This window comes from Gambusia affinis, linkage group LG23 (genome assembly GCF_019740435.1).
Source record: "Gambusia affinis linkage group LG23, SWU_Gaff_1.0, whole genome shotgun sequence".
In the NCBI taxonomy this organism is placed as follows: domain Eukaryota; kingdom Metazoa; phylum Chordata; class Actinopteri; order Cyprinodontiformes; family Poeciliidae; genus Gambusia; species Gambusia affinis.
This window is the reverse complement of record NC_057890.1, coordinates 11,857,994-11,880,841: the sequence shown is the minus strand read 5'-3', so window position 1 is coordinate 11,880,841 and position 22,848 is coordinate 11,857,994. Positions and strand designations below refer to the sequence as shown.

The following is a 22,848-nucleotide window of genomic DNA, read 5'->3' as shown; positions in this document are numbered from 1 at the left end:
CTTGGCTACCAACTGTGTGCAGGGCCAGCTCATCTGTCTACAGCTGCTCTGCTACGAGTGTTTGCCTCGTCTGTCTAGACACTGACAGACAGTGAAAATCAGCTAGAATATAAAGCACAAAACAGCCAATAAAACCACAGAGCATAAAAGCACTAAAAGCAGCAAGTTGATATTTATTACAACAAAATCTTCAGAGAAGAAAATGTGAAAAAAACAACAAAAAAAACAAAGTAGTTGACAGCCACTAGTGACACACGCCCACACACGGACACAGGGGACAGTCATGCAGCTTATACAAAGTTTTTTTTATTTTTAGGAATTTTGTGATTGTTTATGAGAAAATTGGTACTTATGTGTTTTTGTGAAAAGAGGCATTTTGTGTTTAAATGGTGTGAACATTTATTTCTAGAATGAGTCTAGATAACCACTTCATTTTAAAAATTTGCTATGTTGTAGGTGCAACAGGGATTAATGCAGTATGTAACTAAAGGAGTCTACGACAGGTTTAAATGTAAATTTATAGAATATGTAAATCTTCTCTTTAGTTGTAAGAAGAGTTACATCGACACCAGCTTGCAAGACTTTATACACTTGTGAAAGAGCACAATATATGAAACTCCAAATTTTGATTTTCACTTTTTATGAATAAAGGAAATGGTTCATAACATGTACAGTAATCTCTGTAAAGCAATGCAATCTAGGCATGACTAATCTTAATATAGCCATTTTCATGCATGTGATGGTTATATCTTGATGTGGTTGTATTGGGAAAAACAAAACACTTTTAAATCCTTTAGCTCACTTTTTTTAGCAGCTAGCTTATAGCCATTACCAATATTTTTGTTGTGTTTATCTTGTCTGCTACGCTGTTTTTTTTTCTGTCTAGTCTCAAAAAAAATTTAACCCTATGAAGTTTGATAAATAATAAAGGATAAACAAAAAAAACTGTACACATTACATATTAAACTGTTTATTTGGTACTTTTAATCAAAATATCTGATGTCACCAGGTCACTGTGAACCGATACAACAAATCAATGCATTGGTGTGCCATTACCTTCTTCAAGTAATTAGAAACAAAACTGAAGTACTTATTTTTGGACCAAAACAAAACCAATCAAGAATCAGCACTCAGCTTCTATTTAGGTTTTGTTCAGGCCAATATGTTTTGCAAGGTGAGAGATATCCTTAAAATGTTTTAAACCTTTAGATTTAGGTTTACATTGTGAAAGATATTAATTATGATACTAATTACATAAAATGATACGACTGTAGTCACTGGACATAAAATCTGAAGCCGCCTATACAATACTATGTGTGGTTCTCAGGAGGAGTTTTTTCAAGGTAAAATCCCAATGTAAAAATCTTCATCAAATTTCTCAGTATGCTGGTACGAGAAGAATATATTCATGAGCTTACAGCTCTGTCTGCTTCTTCAAAACTTAAGTTGTTGGAACAGAAAATACAGTCTGCTCTGTTCATATCCAATTCCAGGTGAGCGCTTTACCTGTACAAAAATAGACATGCCCGGGAAAGACAATGCATCTTTTAGGAGGAAAGTGCTAGTTTTAGCTGACTGCCTCTGCTTCCAGTGTACATTAAATGTAGCCTTTCCTGCTCTTCAGAAGCACCTTCTCCGGCAAGCCACAATATGACTGAGTAGAACGTGCATACAGATGGATTATAGTAGGATCCCGATAAAGCCATTAAAATTAACATTTTCTGTGAAATAGGCGTACATATTGAATGCAGTGACTGATAGTGCTGTGTATGCATTTGTATCTATATATATACACACACAATCATGTGTGCATCCTCAACTTTTCAATGGCAGCTTCACCATCCCCTGTCAGTCATACTCATCCTTCTCATCCATTTTGTCAAGCTTCCTATCCTTCTCCCTTTCTAATCTCCTGCACACACATGCAGTCTTCCCGATATTCCTTCATCCCCCAGGTAAGGAGATTGAGCAGTTCCAGGTGTCAACGTGACTGACGACGTGAAGACAAGCCCTGGGTCCTGCCTCTCTCTCTCTTTCTCTATTTCTCTCTCTTCCTCCTCTCATTTTTCCATACATCACTGCTCAAGATGGATGAGACCAGTGGCCTCCACATTTTCCATCCAGAATACAATTACAGAGTCCAACATCCCCTGCTATCTCTGTTATAGCTGCTAATATGCAGGTGGCATACCAAGGACTTTAATTTATCTCTTCGTGGTTATGCCATCTACCGGTAGGAGAACAGACACTGACGTCTGTAATGCTAGGCAAATATTAAATAGAGTGAATTAATCCAGGCAAACAATCATAATAGATTTTGTGAGATAAAGTTAGATTGGTAGCTGAAGGATAAAGCCATTTAACATAACAGCAACTTCACATAATTTTATCTCCTAGACGTAGCAATATTAAAGGGGAAGACTGAGATTAAACAATTGCTGATTGTTATTCATGTTGACGTACCGGCAAGGTAATTATCATTGTAGTCCTGTTAGTTGTTACAAGAAGTTAACAATGATTTATTGAATCCATAATAGAAAAAGGTCCACATGTATTTGGGAAGCAAAGTGAGTTGACTCTTGCTTCAAGAGAAGAAAAAGAACTGGACAATGTTGACCCAAAGTCCTATTTCAGTATTTGGAAACCAATTTTCTTGGTTCCACAGAAAGATGTGATAAATTTCTACAGCTATTGATGACTTGAGGAGACATGTCAACTGCTGGGAATTCTACACAGAAATTTTTGAGCACTACATGCTTGCTTCTCTTGACAAGATTTATGGAATGGTGAGTTCATTTTTCAGCAGGAACTTGCACCAGCTCTCACTGCCAAAGGTACCAAAGTCTGGTTCAGTGACCTTGGTGTTAAAGTGCTTCATGGGATAGAAAACTGGACCTGAACCCTATTGAGAAAACAATTTCAATGGATTGCTGCTGGTAATTAAGTTTTCTAAATTACTTTAAGTAAAACAAGTATCATGTTTGTTTTCCACTTGTTGCACTCAATTGATAAGTTCAGCTTTCCTAATTTGTAACAACTGGTTCAAAAGTGTTAAAAATATAAACAGATGGTACTGCCATGGTGGTTAATTTTTTTTTACACACCAAACAAAGCCTACGGTTTTATTTCAGTACACTTAGCTCATGTGTAGCCACCAAACATCTGCTGTAGAGTGAATACAGGTGACTGCAATAAACTCAAGCAAAACTTCATGATCTTTATATGGAAGCCATCCTGATTATATTTCCAGGGTGATCCAAGTCACTGCAGACTACTTTGACTTTTATTAACCTTCATCATTTTCGCTGCGTCATCACCACAGTGGAACACACTGAATGAGATGAGCAATCGGACTCTGTGACCAGAAGGGTTGAAAAGGTCTAGCCTCTGGTGGACTACAGCCAGGAAGCTGCTGAAGAGGGCATTATGTGAGTAAAACCACATCAGCACAAGTCATTGCAAATGAGATCCCAAAAGAAGCCACTCGTTATATCAGTTTCATCTTGCTTGATCCAAGACAATAACTTCATATTCTCTCAAAATGGCTGAACAGTTTACATAAAATGTATCTGTAGGAAGCAAGTGTCTGCATCTATTGTCTGCCTAGCAAAGTGAGTCCTTATTACCAAGCGAAATTCAGTTCCTGTCACTTGAATTCCCTTTCACTCTTTGCCTCCCAGAAGTGTTTTTCACTCTACTCACAGAGAATTAATCAGTTCACCAGGCGGAACATAAGGGCAGCATGAAGAGCAGAGGCTCAGCATACATAAAATATTTTTTTCCTTATGATGTAAGCATAGGTGTGTATCTACAAAAAAAAAGCATTGCCCTACCCTATTACCATGCATGTAAGCAGGAAAAACACTACTTTGTGCCTTGCAGAAAATTTAAGCAGTACCGAATCCCCACAGGGTTGTACGTATTGTTTCAAAGCTTTTCCTACTGAAAAATGCATGACAAGCACAGCAAGATACCTGGTCTGAAACTATCTCCTTTGTAGACTGCAAATCAGTTTAATTCTCCTTCATTTAAAAAGTGTTTCCTTGCAATAATTTAACTATAACATGCACAGTCAGCATTAAGTAACCAAATGCAAAGGCGAGCACTATCTTACTTGATCACCAGATCAAGTGTAGTCATTTTCCCTCTTCAGTAACTGATTGGATAGCATCATTTTATCTTCATTAGACTTTTTCCAAATCTGACCTACACCTTTGCAAACCAGGGGAATCATCTATAAATGATGGAGATGTTCTCCACTGATCACATTTAAAATTCCACCTTCTGGTAACAGGTGGCAACAAGAAATGTCAACGTCGGCATTAGTTCTGACAACCGTACCTTTGAAAGCACCAAAAGTACCAGAGTCACCTTGAAAGAAGAATCATTCAGAAAGTTTATAATAAACCTCATAATAACTAGACTGATTATTTTTGTGGCTGGTATCCAATCTAAGTTGTATGATGACCCTGAAAAATCAACGTCATTATTTATATGCAAGTTTGCTATCAATAAAGGTCTATTATGTAGCTGGTTTAACACGTTCTGAGAATAACATCTATAGAGCTTTGAGAAAAATCATATTTATTTTAAATAGAGGCAACATTACTATGTGTAAAATAGAGAAAAAGCTGTCTCATTAAAACAACTCAACTAATTTGCATTGTAAGCAGTCCTTAACACCTTAAAATAGCAATTAGCACAGTTAGCATTAATAAAAAGCTGTCTTTATTTGTAGTGTAGAGAATGTAAACCCCTTACATTGATTTTGAAGATGTTAAAATGACTTCCTACAAACATAGCATGAATGATTAAGCTTCAGTGGATAAAAAAAATGCAAGACTGCTGTAATGCACAGCCTTACAGTTATCTGGTAACATATTATGCTGCATTCTATTTGAACTGGGAAATCAGGATTTCTGATCTCCCATAGAAAAAGGAATAGTAAACCAAGCACACCATAAAGTTGGAATCCTCAATCCAGGCTACTGATGCTGCACATATTTAACATGGAGAAATTGGAGAAATAAAATATGTATTTGGTATTCTTTTGGGTTTTATTAAATTCAACAATTTGCTTAGAACTGTAGTCTGTTTGTGAGAATATTTATTTACTGTCTGGGTGAATAAAATATAGAGAATTTCATTCTTTTCATATGTGTATTCATATTGGATGTAGGAAGCTTGAACAAGCTTTTGAGTTGCCTGATAAAAACCTTTTTCCCTCTCTCTTTCAATAAGCTGTCAAATCGAATACATCAGCCCCTCATGTATACATCCCTCAGTAGCAAAGGGCCCTAAAAGAAGCACCTTGTTTTACAGCTAACAATAGCATCCATGGAGTATCTCACATACCACCTCTTAAAAAACAGCTGCATACCCTGGCTGATAGACGTTTTAAGCAAATATAGCTATTGCATGTTTAAATTATGAGATAGCTTTTTTTCTGCCCTTTCATAGCAGTAAAAAGGCAGTCTCCAGACTTCTGTAATCCTTAACGCATGCTAAAGGCAGTCTAGTTCAACACAAATTTGTTGTCTGTACTGCAGCACAACCTTAATTGTCCAAATGGATGGTAGAGAAAACAAATCATAATTATACAATATGAAGATGACCTGTTCTCACCAATGAAAATTCATCTTGAGTAGACATGCAGTGATGCATGGTTGGCACCATCCTTTTTTTCTGCTTGCATCTTGTGATCAATCTTAAGGTGATGGATTGATTATACAGAGCCTGATCAATAATGTGCCCTGCAGGGTTGGAGGGCATGGCTCAAAAATAGAACTGTGTAGCAAGAAAGAGGAAACGAGGAACAGAGATGGACAATAAAAGGCAACACACTCATAATACTGAATCTTTAAATAAAATCCATACATTCTAAGCAGCAGTCATAAAGCTGATCAAGATCTATGCTAAATGGAGCATATCATGTAAAACAGAAAGTCACTCTTTGCTTTCTGAATCAAATTGAGATTATTTAATTTTTTAAGATTAAATCAACTTAATCAACCATAATGGGTTCAGAGAAGTAGTAAGGCATGGAAGATATGCGCAGCCCAGCACAACCACAGGCAATTCCCTTGCACTACCAATGAACCTCTTGTGAGCAGCAAGACAACACAGACTAAGAAAACAGGTTGGGCTGGTGAAATATTCAATGCACGGTCTCAAATAGAATCTCTTCAAAAGCCGTTGCCCCAAGTTGTGGGTAAAATGGAAAGTGAGAGAGAAGCAGCTGAGATTGCACTAGAGAGCAATTGTTAGCGCTCTGCAGTTGTAAACAGACACAATTCAAGGCTCAAGAGTCATAAAAAGGAGCTCAAAAATACAACATGAGGTACATCATTTAAGGTCAAAGAAAATCATCTGTAAATTTGGTGTTAGGTGTCAAGTCTTACATCCAGAAGTATGTTCTTGTACAGTACTTCTGGAGTCTCTCTTTGTTTCAGCGCTAGGAACCCATTTAAAATATTTCACATCAAGCCAGACCACAAACTTTGTGACTGTGAGATTACTGAAATGACCTTGAGGTAATGTGGGATTGAAGTAACTCAGTGGGGTCCAAAGTCAGCCCTCCATATTTTAAATGTTCCCTAGTTTTAGACATCTGAATCATATGAATGGATCATCATCTTCTTTCAGAGTCTAATTACACACAGAAGACAATCAAGCATTTGAAACAGCTTGACCTTGACAACTGGGATTGGACACCCTTGATGTAAACATACCGCGGTTATACTTCTGAATTGCCAGTTAGGTATTTGCAGAGCTGCACTGGCTGACATGTGATTGTGCATTGTGGTGTATTGATGACATAAGGTTTCAAGACTAACCAGTCTTGAAACCTTTTTCAAGACAAGCCAAAAGTTCAAGACTCAATGGTGTTTCCTCTTTCACAAGACATGAAAGAGGAAACACCACTGACTTTCAAAGAAAAAAAGGTCCACTCATTGCCTCCAGCTGCTGCCGCGTCTGAACAACAAAGCAAACTAATTTTCGCCTTAGTGTTCCCAACCCCTGGTCTCTCCTGAGTGTTCATGAGCCCTTTCCAGCCCAGCACCACCCAATGCATCCCCAGAGTTTCTCAGCAGTCTAGAGCATAGCAAGATCCAGATCCAAATCTGTGACACAAACTCTATTTATGCAATCTTCATCATATGATGGCCATCTTAGTCTTCTTAATGCTTCATCTTCATTTCAATCCTCCCCATTATCCTCCGTCCCATCTTTGCTGCCTGCACCGCTGATTTTCTTTTCTACTCCTCCATCTTTGGTAGCTCAAATTTAGCCTTGTCTTCCTGTTACCAGGTCCTTTGAGGGGATCAAGGACATCCTGCTTCATGTTCCTGTTACCAACTTCAACAAGGGGTTTGAGAACATCAACCTCTTGTTCTTATTCGTGAGTACTTTGGTAATGGTTTCTGGCGTGAACCACTTCTTGTTCCTGTTATGAGTTCTTCGAGGAGGAATCCACTTTCTGCTCCTGAGTTCTCCAACAACATCCAAAGGTGCCAGACCCACCTTCAGCACCGGTTCCCAAGTAATCTGAGGAAGTGTCAGATTATAGTGGTTTATAGTGTCAGATGGGCTTGTTTCTGTTTCCTGATCCTGTCGACCTCCTGGGTTCCTCTACCTTAGCCACCACCAACCTACTGACCTTGATCTTGTTTTTTGTTTTGTTTGGGACTCTCCTATTATCCTTGGTCATTATGATCCTTGGGGTGTTTAAGTTTTGGTTTCTAATCATTTCCTTTTTTGTTGACTTATGAGGTTGCCATTTGCCATCCTAACTCACGATTATATACACCATTGATTAATACCCTGGTCCAATATAGTAATGTTGAATATAAAACACATATTATAAAACAGAATGTACTAATCATATTCATCCAGAATCACTACTTAAAGTGAAAAATGTTAAGCTGTTCTGGCAATTCTGTAGCAATCCATTACTTTTGTATTTTATTACTTTGCTGTTTTGCATTTTGTGATAAATGCTTCATATGGAGCATATTTTGAAACAGACCACAGACCAATACAATATTCTTTGTAAATAACCGTCAGCTTTAATGTGAATAATGATCTAATGCAAATTAGAGACACATAAAAGCTACAATTCCCACAAACTTAAATGAGCATTTGAAAGCAAAGTTGTTTTAAGATGGAAGATATCGGCTTTGGTCTTGGCCCCATTCTGATGAATAATTTTGCCAAACAACAAAATAACATGTTTCTTTTAAAATCCAAATAAGTAATTTTATTAGGTTTCGGCAGCGGGTGAGATACTTACATTTTAAAGCTCGTCTGAGGAGAAAACATATTTCAAAAATCAAACAAATCCATGTTGACTATCCCTGTCGTTTTCTGATGGTTGCGTTTCAACTCCTTACTCATGTCTGGCTACACAGCAGAATCCCAAATCTATTCTTTAATGACACAGCAAAGCCAGATTTTTATGGATGCCTGGCGAAGAAGCAGATAGCTCAGTGTGTGTTTGAGAGCAATAATGCCTAGAGAAAAGATGCAGCTGCTTCTGAGAGAGTAACAAACAACTGAGTTGTTCCCCGAGCCCTGGATAATTTTTGAAAACTAATTACCTATTATGTAGCCCCAACAGGGGGAAATAAGTGTTTTTCCCCCCCCTCTTACTTGACTGTCTTTGTATTTACCACACATGAGAATATCTTTAGGCAATTTTGTCATATACAAATTAGAGTCTGAGTTTGCTTCTTTCAAGCAAAACAGAACACCAAGTCTGATACTTCTGAGATCAGATTACAGGGCCTTTATGATGTGGAAGTCCAGGAGCTTAAAAAAACTCTACATCAGTGAGGTCAAACATCGCAAGAGACTATAGAATTTTTGATTCACAGTGCATAATTGAAAAGTCTCCATTAATTTAATCTTGAGTGACGTATACACTAAGATTGCATTCTCACATTCAACTAACAGCTGGTTTATAGACACCACTGATACAAATTGTTTCATATATCACTGGTCAACATGTGCATTTTATTGAGGCAAAAAAGATAATGGGATATTCATGATTCAGCTAAAACCCCACTCGCTTTCTCATTTCTCCCACAGTGGTTATTATCAAAGTGCTGCTTGCCTACCCCAGTTTGACAGTCCAGCTACATGTTGATGTGAAAGTTAAGCAACGGAGCTGCAAAAGCCTTAGCTGTGAATGTAGCCTTTCCTTCGAAGAGAAAGGAGAACAGTCATGGCAGCATGGATGTAAATTACACATATCTTCTGGCATGTATAATCTCCAAAGCATGGTTGGAGAATGATGTAGTGAGAGTTTTATATTAATTTTAGGCTTTCAATGATTTTTTAAACTATATTTTCGAGGGTATGATCTCATGTAGTACTGCACCCCCAGCTAAGACTTTAATAGCAAACTTAGTATACCTAAAACAGGAAAGCATCCAAAGATCAGTCTGCTGAGTATTTAGCACAATATTAAATCCGAGTTTGCTTTTAAAATCTTTTAAACATTTGAAAATTATAGTTGAAGAAGTTTCTGGTCATTCATAAGATTTCAGATCAAAACCTTACTTCTCTTTATCTCTGAGTCCTCTTCTAATCAAACACAGAGCAGGGGGAAATGGATGAAAAGATCGAATGATTACAACATGCAGATGACCTGGATACCTTGACCGATTAAAAACAAATAGCACTGGACTAATCCAGTGGCAGCTGGATCTCTCATCACACACAGGGATCAGGTAAGGTATTAAACTAGGACATTTTTTTAAAAGTCAGTAGTTAAGAGGGAATAAATAATAAAAATTATTTTAGCCAACACAAAATAAATATAAAATGCTCATTTTTGCTTTAACTATCTTAAATTATCTGCTTGCCAGTTCTCAAATTCTTTTGTGTGTCGGCCAATATGGAGTTTTTTTTTTTTTTTAGTTAGTGTTTTTGTAATTGTGCTTTTATCCACTTGCCAGAAAGCCTATTCATATTTTTAGTTTCCGTATTTTTTTCAAGTGAACGTCGATCATATTTCAAAAGCTTTTGCAACAGAAAACAATATGTGATTTATTGGCTTAAAGGCATTTTATACAGCAAAATCTAATCAGATTAAAACACACTGCAAGTGCATTTCAGGGGAAGTAGGCACAATGCTCTAAAAAGCTCAGCTGGAAACTTAATTGAGTCAAGCACAGCAGAGATGTTGAGGTTGTAGAACTATAAAGAGGATATGAAACAAATGCGTAAATATGACAAATACACTACATTTTTGCTGAAAAAAGAACTCAGATGCTTAAAGCTGATGTCACATATTTGAAATCTTGCTTGGCACTGATAGATCGCCACCTAAACCTCCCAAGTTTCCATTTTGAAATGTCATAAGAGATGGTACCCCTCTACACCACGTAGGCCAAAACAAGTCCATAGATCATTTCAAACACTTCCAGCAAACACCTAATGCTGTCTATTTTTCTAAAGAAGAGAGTTCCCAGATTATATGGGAACCCTCACAGTAAAGTTATTTATTTCCTTCCCCATAAACCTATTTTGTCACCACTGCTTCAAGCCACAAAAGAAAAAAAAAAAAAAAAGAAGAAGTGAGGGGAACATTTATTGTAAAAAGGCATGGCCCAACACGAGGACCATTTTTCACCCTGTAGCACATTCTCCATTATTTGTCACTGTTCTCAGACAAACAGACAAGCTCATATATTGCAAATCAGTTTCCCCTCATCGGTGAAATTGGTTTCAAGAGGAAATAAAATAAAAAAGGAAGAGGTTTCATTGTGTTTTTCCATTGGCAAAAAAAACAGCAAACGTCTGATGATGATGGGTGTTTCCATTGAGACTGCGGCACGTGTTCAGCTGCTATCCTATCACTAGGGTGATAAGAAGAACTGGAAAAATTTCAATTACATCTTGCAGAATTTGTCTGTGCTGGTTCATGTTTAATCTTTTTCTCTGACAATGGTCCTCTATAAAGGTGATAGACTGTTTGAACATGAGCAGGCCTTTTGGTAAAGTCAAAATGTGAAAGGTCTATCTTGAAATGAGCTCGCCGTACTCCTACAGTCGTACTGAAAGTACAACAGCAATTTAATTATAGATTAGAGTTTTGGTACACTATCCTTTACAATAAGGGGTCAAAAAAATACAAATCTGAAATCTTAGGCTGTTTGTGCTTTAGGTTTTCACTTGTTTTTTCTGTTTGAAATTCATTCACCAATAAATGAAGTTCATTATTTTCTGTCAACATGAATGAACTTTGTTCTTTATTGTGTTCTGCTTTGTATATTTGGTTTACACTCTAATGTTAGCGTTAACCTTTCTTTCTGTGGTTCGTAGAACTTTCGCTTTGTTATTCAGCTCTCTCTATGAGTTAATTTTTTGCTCATTGGTTATTTTCCCTCAGTTTTCCCTAATCTGGTACTTCCCCAGCTGCATTACAAGGTGACAGAGATGGCTCAGTGTGACTCAACATTTCCAGTTTCAAACCAAATAAATAAACACATACGCTTTTGAAGTCAAGATAATTAATTCACGCTGCTCCAAAGCATGACTGTTAGAACAGAAGCTGTCCCCCCTCGTTCTCTTTTTTTTCCTTTCATCAGCATTCAGTGGTGTGAAGGCTTGTCATAAATTATAACGTAAAGAAAAAGGACAAAATGTCAATTTTAACAGAACAAAGAACTCCATTTAAAGTGACACCTTAGTAGAGCTGAAACACGCTCTTGTATCAATCTTACTATTCCTTCCATTTCGTTCCAATCCAACACCAACCACCAACTTGTTTTAGAACTTCCACTCGCTTTCATCCCTGTCATCCACATCTCTCATTACGCTGAGTGAGGCGACGGTGCGGCAGAAAGCCTTGTCAGCAGTTTTGCATGTTCACTCCCCCTGCCTCTTCCCTCTGCACCAGAGCCTCCTCTCCACCCATTTCCTTGCTGATGGACCGTCAAGAGGCTGTCAGCACGCCACAAGGGGAGGACGAGGGCAGTACGCAGTGATCCACTCTCAACTTGACAATGTCGCCAACACATGGGACGCCTACCGTCCCTTCAGAGGGGGAAGTGGGAAAAGACTGTATCCCTTAAGGTTGAACACATTTCTTCTTCATATTGTTACTCCCAGTGCTTGTTTAGTGAATGGATTTCTTGAAGTTTCTACAGTCTTCAAACTAGTTCAATATGGAAGATTACAAAACATTGGTATGAACGAGTTAAAAAGGGAGAAATTTTTCTAGGGTCTATTAAAAATATCTTGATTAAAGATCAATTAAATTTAAAAAATATTCCTCATGTACATTATTTCAAGAGATACTTCCACCCAAACAAAAACAATCAAATGAGTAAGTAAATCAGGCCCCTATGTTGTGCTGTAACAATGCTATGGAAACTGATATATTAAAAAAAGACATGTCCATATTACTGACATAATATGCTGGGGATAAGGGTTTAGGTTAGAAGTGGGGCTAGGGTTTTATTATTTTAAAACAATGAACATTGATCTGTCTACAGGTTGTAAAATTACCTTTTGGGCCATATCAAGATCGAGAATGTCCTCAAAGGGTTATGACAGAATATATTGATAAAACATGAGCAAATGGCTGTCTCATTATTCAATGAGTCCTTCTTAATCTTAAATAATATTGATCATCTTTTCACACTGATGTAATTTGACTGCATACAGATAAAAAACTGCTTTGATTTAATTGACAAAATATTTAAACACACACATATAAAAGTACTTGGCCACTTTGGTTTGACACACATGGTCTTCAAGTACATGAAAGGCCAAAACGATTTCTAAAAATGGGGATTCTGCCGAAGCCCCTGAGCTGCAGGGGACATATAAAAAAAAGCACTTTGGTCCGAGTGAGACCAGCTGAAGCCTGCTGAGCAGGTAGGGTGTTTTGGGGGAAGATTCCTCTCTTCAGCCCAGGCTTGTCTTGCTTTTAGGGACTTTGAAGGCCATCTGGAAGCCAGGGTGACCCAACTTCTGCTTTGGCCAGCCCTGAGGGGAGCTTTAGCAGGTATAGGTCAGGGGTTTCAGTGCTCTACGTCTCTTCTCGTTCCTCTTTTGCCTGGGCTCCGCAGCTCCTGTGCTTTGCTGCAAATCTACCACTGTTTCTGGCAAATGACTATTTTGTGGGGGAGCCAAGAGTCTGGAGCTGCTATGGGCTTTGGGAGCTGAGATTACCTGTCCTGCGTTGCTCTTGTACACAGAGTGTACAGGGCCTCTGCCATTCTCACCAATCTAACAACTTTGCACCTCTAGGTGACAAATTCATACACATACATTCTCCAGAGACTCTCACACCTCCTCCTCCTGCACATCTATACACATAGTCCAAATGGCTGAAGGTCATACAAATACAGATTCTTACTTCACTGATGTGCCCTGCCTGTGATGCCAGATGCCGTCTTGACTTAATAAGTTACCGTAATCTCATACGATATGGTCTTTGTACACTTAACTGCCCTGGTACATGTAGGCAACTAGCTACTCCACTATGTCATACATTGACAACTGCTGCTTTCATTGCATCAGTGGTTCCAAAAAAATTGTTTGCAGCATTCGTTTTTAATCCACAGAATAATTTTATGAGTTGAATTTTGGTCAACATAAAACTTTAAACCCCATCTTAGGAAGGCAATGTTTTAAGTACTGAGTTGACTGAAGATTAGCTTAAGGTGAGTTGGTAAAAAGACCAATAAAAGACTACAGCAGCATGGCGGAATAAAGCCAGATAAGGAATCTATCCTCTTAGAGTGTCTTCTCATTTGATCCTTAAGACTCACTGCCCTGGATGAAACAAATTCTCCGTCTCAACTGATATCTGGTTTCAGGCTGTCTTTTTGCCCTTCGTGTTACCTCCTAATGCCCCCATTCTGGATTCTGCCTCCCTTTTTTTGCACAGTGAGACCGGATAAAGATGCAGACTCTGTGTGTGTGTGTGTGTGTGTGTGTGTGTGTGTGTGTGTGTGTGTGCGTGTGTGTGTGTGTGTGTGTGTGTGTGTGTGTGTGTGCGTGTGTGTGTGTGTGTGTGCGGGCGTGCGTGTGCGTGTGTGTGCGGGCGTGTGCGTGTGCGTGTGCGGGCGTGTGTTTCTTTTTTTTCTAAAACTGCCATCATTTACTTCTTTACAGCTTAACTATGAGATTAAAGTTGACTAATTGGATGGGGGACATGGGATGAAATCATGGGCAAATGGCCATAAGCATAAAGGTCAGGACAGCATGTGCAGTCATGTGGGCAGACAGATGTTGTGACTGCTTGGAGCTTCTGGTTCTCATAAGCACACCCTGCTGTCCAGAGTAGCATACTTATTTTATCCGTCGTTGGAGCTCTGGGCAATTTAGATAAAGGGTCAGCTACATGAAGAAAATGGATATTTATCCCATAACATTATGCTTCGTCTTTTGTCTTGGCTGATTCTGTCTCATACATTCACCTACACAATGGGGACATGTTATCGCTCCATATTCAGACGCGAGTTGAGCTATTGACGAGGCCGCAGATTGGAGCTATGGGCACTCAGGGGCCTCAAAGATGATGGAAACTAATAAGATGGTGAACCATTAAAGACGGCGGGAGAAAGGAACAAAAGGAGGGAAACAGAAATGCAATCCCATCTTTAGGAGAGATTTGCCACTGTATTCTAAATCTTTATCTGAAATCTCAAGAGCTGCTCGTAACCAGAACGCAGGATTGATCTACAAAGGTAAAAGATCTGTGCTAAGGCTGAGAGAAAGAGCACCACAAACTGGTCGGTTTCCTTTGAAAAAGGTTGAACACATAAGGGGGTGGGGGGGAAGTAGATTTATTCCTGAGATTTTCCACCAAAATAGCTGTGGAGAATGTTGTTACTGGATAGTAGGAGTTTTAGCTGCATATCTCAGAAAATACTGTGGCTTTCTGTTGCTGTGTCTGCAAGGACAAGAGAGGCAATTCTCAGAAATGATGGGAATTATTATTCACCTTGCTTTATATAATAATGTGATAAAACATGTTCAGAAATTCAATTCTGTAGAAGACTGGCTGAGTTGGAATATACCCAAAGGAAGGTTTTATTATATTGTATTAGGGAAGCTTTTAAAAATGTTCATAATGGCAAACTTAACAGGCACTGTGGAAATTTCTCTTAAACCCGGCAGGCTGACAAAATCTAAAACAAGTCTCAAGCAATGATAACTTATCACAATGGCATCATTAAAGACTTTCTTTCTTAACCTGATTGTCCTTTAGCGCCACAGAATACCTTATACAACCGCTCTGCCTGGCTGACTCATACTCCTGACTAATACACTGGCTTTTATGTGTGCAATCTTCATAGTCTCCTTTGAATATACTTCTTTCCACAACTGTGTGTGTGTGTGTGTGTGTGTGTGTGTAAAAGAGGACAAAATTACCATTTTTTTATATTCAAAAGTAAAATGATGGCTGATTGCGGTCTCTAAGAGATACAGTCACTTTCAATATTACAATATGCATTCCAATCAGTCTTGATTATCAGATGAAAAGCACCTTTTAGAAGTAACATTTTAGCAGGCATTAAACATCCTTTTCATCAATTCAATATAGATTTTTTTTTAATATTCTAAACTCAAACGTCAGCAGAAAAGCATCATAAACATCAGAAATGAAGGCTTTAAGACATCAATCTGTGTGTAATCTATGTGTTGTGCGCCACTTAATAAATCCAGTTACTGAATGTTTCAATGTTATTCTTATTTTTTTGTGTATTTATATATGCTTAATCATTTGAAAAAGTACAAAAGCAACTTTGTAACTTTGTGGAAATCTTCCCTGCGACACAGAGTTAAATTAAGTTTTCAACACATGCTTATGTCAGTAGATGTATTTTTCCAACAGGGATACTTGGCAAGAAATTTCCATTAGACATCAGTAGCAGCCAAAGTAATCCACACATACAAAAAAGTCTAATGAACTTAGTTCATATGTTAAAATCAATTTGCATGGGGAATATGCATTAAAAACCTGAAGATGCACTATGACAAAAAGTCATCAAAACAGCTGACTCAAATCCCTATTGGATAAAAAGGTTTTTCATAACGGGTCTTAGCAACTTTCTGCTTGAAATGCTCTGATATCAATGGTTATGAACATATTTCTACATTTTAGAATGTTTTGGCCAAATGCAGAAGTAGAAAGGACATAATCACCTTAAACCAAATACGGACAAGATTTCTGCCAAACGTTTTGCCTACTCAATAATGCACAGGGAGAGAAAAAGATGTCACTGTAAAGTGGAGAAGGATGAATGTCTCTGCGAATCATCCCAGAAACTGTAAACCAACATTTGAAGATGGGAACATAACTGCCCTTGAACATAGGATGTTATTATAGGCAGAATAAACTGAGAAATTCTTGAAAAGAAGAAGAGAATTTTAGGTTGAACATTGATTTCAGACACACAGCCAAGGAAGCTCAAGCTATTTCAGAGGAAAATACATATATATGTGGTAGGCTGGACAAGTCAATTACTTGACTTGCATCCAACTGAAAACGTATGGGGAGAACTGAAGATCAGAGTGCACAGAAAGAAGCTCCTCAAGAGCTCGAAAATATTGTTTATGTGCACAATGTGTCAAAATCAAACCTAAGCAATAAGCCAAAATACTGTCTCAATACAGAATAGGTCTTTGATCTGTCAATAACAAGAAAAACACTTAATGTTGGTAAGTGTGTCTTCCCACTTTACTACATGCAACTTTATTTATTTATTTATTGTTTTGATTTTTGTATGCATGGGGCTTTATTGGTTGGATATGTTCACTGGTTCTTTTTCCGGCTGTAACATCTGCCTCTTATTTCACAACACTGAGACAAGCTTTTGAACACAGAAACAGCAGCAGCTGACTTGCAGGAATATAGCATAGCCTAGCAGCCTTCTTTGTATATTGCCTATATAGCTTCTTCTCTCATGCGTATAAAGAAATGAGCCAATGAAGGAAGCGCAGATGTGCCGTCGCTGCTCTGCTTCGGCTGTCTTGCATAAAAGAGACCTTAGGGTGAAAATAAATTAGTTTAAGGCATCAATTTAATTAGAAACCACCCCAAGCTCTCACATTCTTTAAAGCTCTTTTCTTATTCATTCCCTGTAGAGGTTTCAAATATTTGGATGAATTTAGTCTACATATGTCCCAAAGAAACTGTTTTGATGGAAATGACCAGAAACAAAAAAACAAACAACAGCTGAATGGTGGGACCCCAGAGGATAATAATGTTGATCGTGCTTCTCTGATAGGCCAGAAGCCGAACCCTAAAGGCCCAAAGGAAGATGACAATAGAAATAAAAACTCTTGCTTCATCTGGTTCTGCAGCATTTTAGGTCATGGCAGAAGTGGAAAGAAAAACAGGCAATCTCTCTATTTTCAAAAACCCAGTTGCTTTCTTTTATCATGACAACAAAACAGCCAGCAACCAAGGTTGCTCCAGATGAAGCAGTGTGACGGCCAATGCCACAACATTTATTGCAGAGAAAGGCATAGGCAGGCGACATGTATTAAATTATGGAACAAAGAGTTCAAGGAAACTGTGGCTGGAGGTATCGCTCGTGAAATTCAATTCTCAGATGCACAGGTGAGACTGATAGAGGGAGGAAGAACAGCAGAGGGTGTTTTGTACTTTATAACTAGTTAGTCGGATAACACATGTGGCTGCTGCACACCTAAAAGCGGTAAAAAAGTACGTCAGCAATACAATACTTTGCAGAGGTATACAAGCTACTTCAAAAGAGCTTAAAATATCCATTAAGCAAACATAGGAAGCAGCTGGAGCTAAAATTTAACTTGATGGCCAACAGGTCTCAGGTTATGTCTCCTGTGCATCCCAAATCATCATCCAAATGATCGTCCCCGTTTAAATTTCTAAAATTAAATTTCTAAAATAAATTATGTATCTTTTAAAGCATGCTTATGCTCTGCCTTTATATGTTCCTGCAATGTTTTCTTGCTTTTATGTCCCTAAAATATTGCAGATAGTAAATATTTACCTTAATCAAGTTATTTTCCAAAAGCCCTTGAGACTGCAGTGATCAAAGTTGTTCAGATCTTATTTGGCAGATAGACTGCGTTGTCTCAATGTTCTGGGTTATCAAAATCAGCTGTGGATTTCCTCAGTGGCTCTCTCTCAGGCCTGCAAAATTACTTTATGTCATGTCATGTAGCCTGATGACACAACATTTTTGGGTTTGGTGCTGTAATAGAACAGGAAAAAGTTAGTTATTGATTTTTGTTTTTTTGGGTGGGGGGGTTGTCAGAAAGACTTAATGAAAAAGCAAAATTGGACAAATTTTGTACATCGCTACTTTTTGTACTCCCCTGAGGAAAAACTGTTTCATGAGAGATTCCTTTTTTTCAAATATTATAAAAAAAAAAAAATCCCCTTTTTACTTGGTTATAAGTCATTATTCAGGCCACGTCAAGCTGCAGGACTCCAATAATTATGTCAGTTTATTATCAAATACAGTCATTAATTATAGAAAAGGGTGACATGGCAAAGCGTCATAGCACATCTACGGGTGAATTCATTACCAACAGAAATGCCATAATTGTTTCTACTTTCTTCTCTCTGTGGGTCGCTGAAAATCCTTTTTAGAAGTATTTATGATCAAGGATGTTATGACTTCGGTCTCTTAAACCAGATCTGGCTACAACCCAAATGTTTTGTCCTTCTTTTTATATTCCTCTCAAGTCATAATTCAACAGTTGCTAAAAACACACCTCTTATTCTCCTGCCTTTTAGCATTTTTATACTTTGTAATAAAATGCTTAGCATTAAATGGTAATCATATGCTTAAATGCAACTTTTGGATGGAAGCCTTAGAAGCAATTGAGGACATGATCAAAAAAAAGCCTCAAAAAATTATGTGCTCATCAAGATGAAGCTTCGTGACGTTGCAAGCTAATTTCCTTTCTGACTAGCTAAATGGCAGATTGTGTATGTTAATTAGGATAGCTAATTAAAGCGCTTGTGTGCGAATGTGTGTGTGAGGCATTTGGTTAGGAACACCACAGGAGAGCTAATTTTAAGGGGTTTGAAATGATGAGCAAGATGTCAGTCTTTTTAGGACCTGCTAAGGGGAAAGAGTGAAACGTTTGGTAGCTGAATCTTTGAAAGGATCGAGCATTGTGGTCAGAGTGGGAGCCAACACCTGCCAAAGGCTGACTGGACAGTTTATATTTAATTATGTACCCCTGCGCCCTCCCAAAAAAAAAAATATATCACAATGACGTTTTTCTCAGATGACTAGAGTGAGTCAGAACCAATGAGATTTTTACCTGCATAAATTTAACCTAAGAAGAAAAGCAGATGTATACAAATCTTAACGAGCACTAGCATCTAGAAACAACCACTTGAATAATTTTTCACTGAAGTCACTGCATTGTTTGAGCTCCCAGGTTTACAGAGCAAGTCTGAAAATGTCCTCCTGTTTAGGTTTTTTGATTAAAAAAAAAAAAAAAGGAAACCAATTTGAGCAGCTTAAAAATCAGAGCCTTTTACACTTTAAAAGGCTGCAGAAACCCTGCAAAATGAGATCATTATTATTACGCTCCAGCTAGTCTGCTAATTACCTTTTAGGAAGTTGAATTTTAAGATCACAGACACCAGACACTCACCAAGGTTGAAAGTTCTTAGCTTTCCGCTGTCTGCATATTTCTATGACTCTCCAGGGTTAAATTCAACAGATTCAAATCTCAAAATATCTGCAGAAACACCAAGCTGAACAACAACCACTTTTGTTAAGAGGGCGAGATAAACTTGGATCGTAATCTAGATTGGTCGAATGTATATATATATATATATATATATATATATATAATTCCCCCTCCTTTTATTAGGTTTCTGGGCTCCTGTTTGTCGACTGCAGCACTTCTGTTTTTGCTGCAAAGCAGAAAGCTGAGCCCCGGCTCCCCAGCGGTCTTATAAAGGTAACAATAGAACTCCCGTGTGCAAACGAAGCAGAGCACAGCAGACGATGGCTCACACAACTAATTGAAAGGCTGTAGCCATCTCAGACAATCAGCCAACTCCATCTGCAATTATAGATGTGACGTTATGTGCCGGGATACAAATTCGCCACTGTCTCCAAACCCTCTGGCGCCCGTTTTAGACCTGGCGAGGGTGATCCTGATGAGCTTTCGGCCTCCTCTGGGTGCTCATTATATGTGACAGCATAAACCTGACTCCTCTCTTTTCAGCTCAAACTTTCCCCTCTTTTTAATGATTTCTCACATACCAAGTTGGGTCCTTTTTCTGTTTCTAACTAATCCAACAAAACAAGAGGACAAAAACTCAGGTGTTTACCAAAAGCAGCATGGCAATTGGAGCAGCGGGCTTTTGTTGCAGCTCCTGATTTTGCCCTTTTCCAAACTGACCCCCTTTGACGCGGAGGCTGAAATTATTCGAGGCAGAAGCAGCAGTGCAAATGAAACATCATCATGATTGCAATCTCTCTGACATGTCCAGTGAGAGAAAGGTTTTGTTACGCGTTAAAATGGCAGTGGTGTTGAGCTCTCTCTTTATGTTAATGAGGTCTAGTTCAACATGAAATATTTCAGTTCTGCCATAAACAGTATCAATCCAGTTTTCATACATGTTCTGAATCCTATGCATTACATGTTTTTGTGCATTCACAAGTCAATCAAACCTTAACACCCACATGAAAATATATTATTCAGTATGTAAAAAGTTACTAACACTATCTAGCATCAACTGTCAATCAAAGATAATCCCAAAGGTTATTTTCAAATGAAAACAGGGCTCAAATTCAGTGTAGAACAACTGCACATTTTGGAGTGAATCATTTATTGAGGCTTTGCTAGTTTGTAAATTCAGCAAAAGCATTTATGGAAACCATGCACTATGCATCATTTCTATGGCTCATTTGAAATTTTATTAGCATGAAACTTAAGTCAGTATTTGTGAAAGATCCAAGAAGTCTTTTATATGTTAATTCAGAGATTTGCCCTGTGAAAACATAAAAAACTTCTGCACAAGTACAAAAGCAGTAGGTAAAATATCTCAAGATTTTGTGCAATCTGGCCTTGATGATCTGTTACAGTGTTATTATGTATTCCTTAACTACAGTGCCTTGCAAAAGCATTGATAGCATTTGGGTTTTTTCCTATTTTTTTCCACTATGCAACCATAAAGTTCAATATATTTTAAGTTTTATGTGAAAGACCAACACAAAACAGGGCATAATTTTGATGTTGAAAGAAAATAGTGCACAATTCTACAAATATTTTCCTGATAAAATCTTAATAGATTATCCACAGCTGTTCTATAAAACCCTTGGAGATTACACAGCGTACATTAATCAGATATATCACTATCTCTGTGGTGAAAACAGTGGCTGCAGCATCATGTTGTGATATTTTTCTTCAGCGGGGAACAGGAAGCCGGTCAAATGTGACCGGAAGATGGATGGAGTTTAATTACGGGTGGAAAAACCTTTTAGAGACTTCAGGAGAATTTAGGCTGGGATGGAGGCTCATCTTCCAGCAGGTTAACTGGATCTAAACTCATACAGGTTTAGATCAAAGACTACGAATGTGTTAGTTTAATACAGTCTCAATCCAGGCCTGAATTTCTTTAGAATTCTCTTCATACTATTGCAAGACATTTGAGTTCTATTGAAATTAAGAAATTCTGTCTTCAAACGTGTAAATCTGGTGAAGACCTCCCTTACAAAATTCGCAAATGCAATCCCAGTAAAAGGTGATGCAATAAAATATTGACTCAGGGTGCCAAATGTATATTCATGACGGATTTTTCCACATAGTATCCTTTAAATCTCGACTAGAAACCCACCTGTTTAGAGTTGTATTTGAAACGTAATCAGTTACAAATTTAACGATGGCACTTCACTTAATGTGATGTTTTGATTGTTGATTCTATGTTGCATGACTTTGTGTTTTTGTGTTTGTTATGATGTAAAGCACTTTGAAATGCCTTATTGTTAAAATTTGATTGATAATAAAAAAAGTATTATTCTTCGCTATTATTTTGTGGTGATATTTCACTTAAAATCTCAATTAAATACATCAGAGTTTGCGGTTTTATTGTGACAAAAATGGGAAACAGCAACAAATCTGCAAGGCGCTGCATATTAAATCGTTTACTGCATGCCATGTTCACTGCAGTGACACACGGCACAAAGACACACACTAACACTCACACAAACAAATAAGACAGGGAGCTACAGGATGCCTGATTACTGCCAAGCCAAAAGCATGCAACATGATAAGATTTTTTTTTTTCGGTTTGTTTGTTTTTCACATGAACACAAATGCATTACATGTGTCAACAAGAAGGCTCACCAAGTTTCCAACATGGGAAGGACCCTATTCTACACACACTGATGCACTATGACAGTCTTAACACATATTAGTAGACTTTACCAACATGGAAGTATTTCACTTTTTAAAAATTTTTTTGTTTATTTTGTTGAAATCAGTATGACCACATTGTGGAGACAAGCCCGAATGGAGTGAGCATGAGTGATGACGGATGCAATGAGGTGAGAGGGGTGTTTGGGAGGGAGGGGGTGCTGTGTGGAGTTATGTTGCTGGGATGTGGGGATGCCACGTGAAAAGGATGCTCAACCAATTACTGACAACAATGCGGAAATACAGAAAAATCAACCTGAACAGAATACAGCTTTCTAAAAAAGAGATAAGACGTAACAAGAAAAAAACAAAAAAAAACAAAAACAAAATAAATAAAAGACAAAGAAACCACAAGCTGCTTTCTGTCTCAGCCCCAGGGGGTCCTGCTTTGAAGTGGTTTGCTTCAGAGGTTGCCAGGGGGACGTTTTAAAGTTTTGAAAG

At 37.9% G+C, this 22,848-nt stretch overlaps 1 protein-coding gene across 3 annotated transcripts in view; it reads right to left on the bottom strand.

Annotated features, from left to right (window-relative positions):
* iqsec3a (IQ motif and Sec7 domain ArfGEF 3a) overlaps window positions 1–22,848 on the bottom strand; it is a 90,932-nt gene that overhangs the window by 45,690 nt on the left and 22,394 nt on the right. The window lies entirely within an intron of this gene.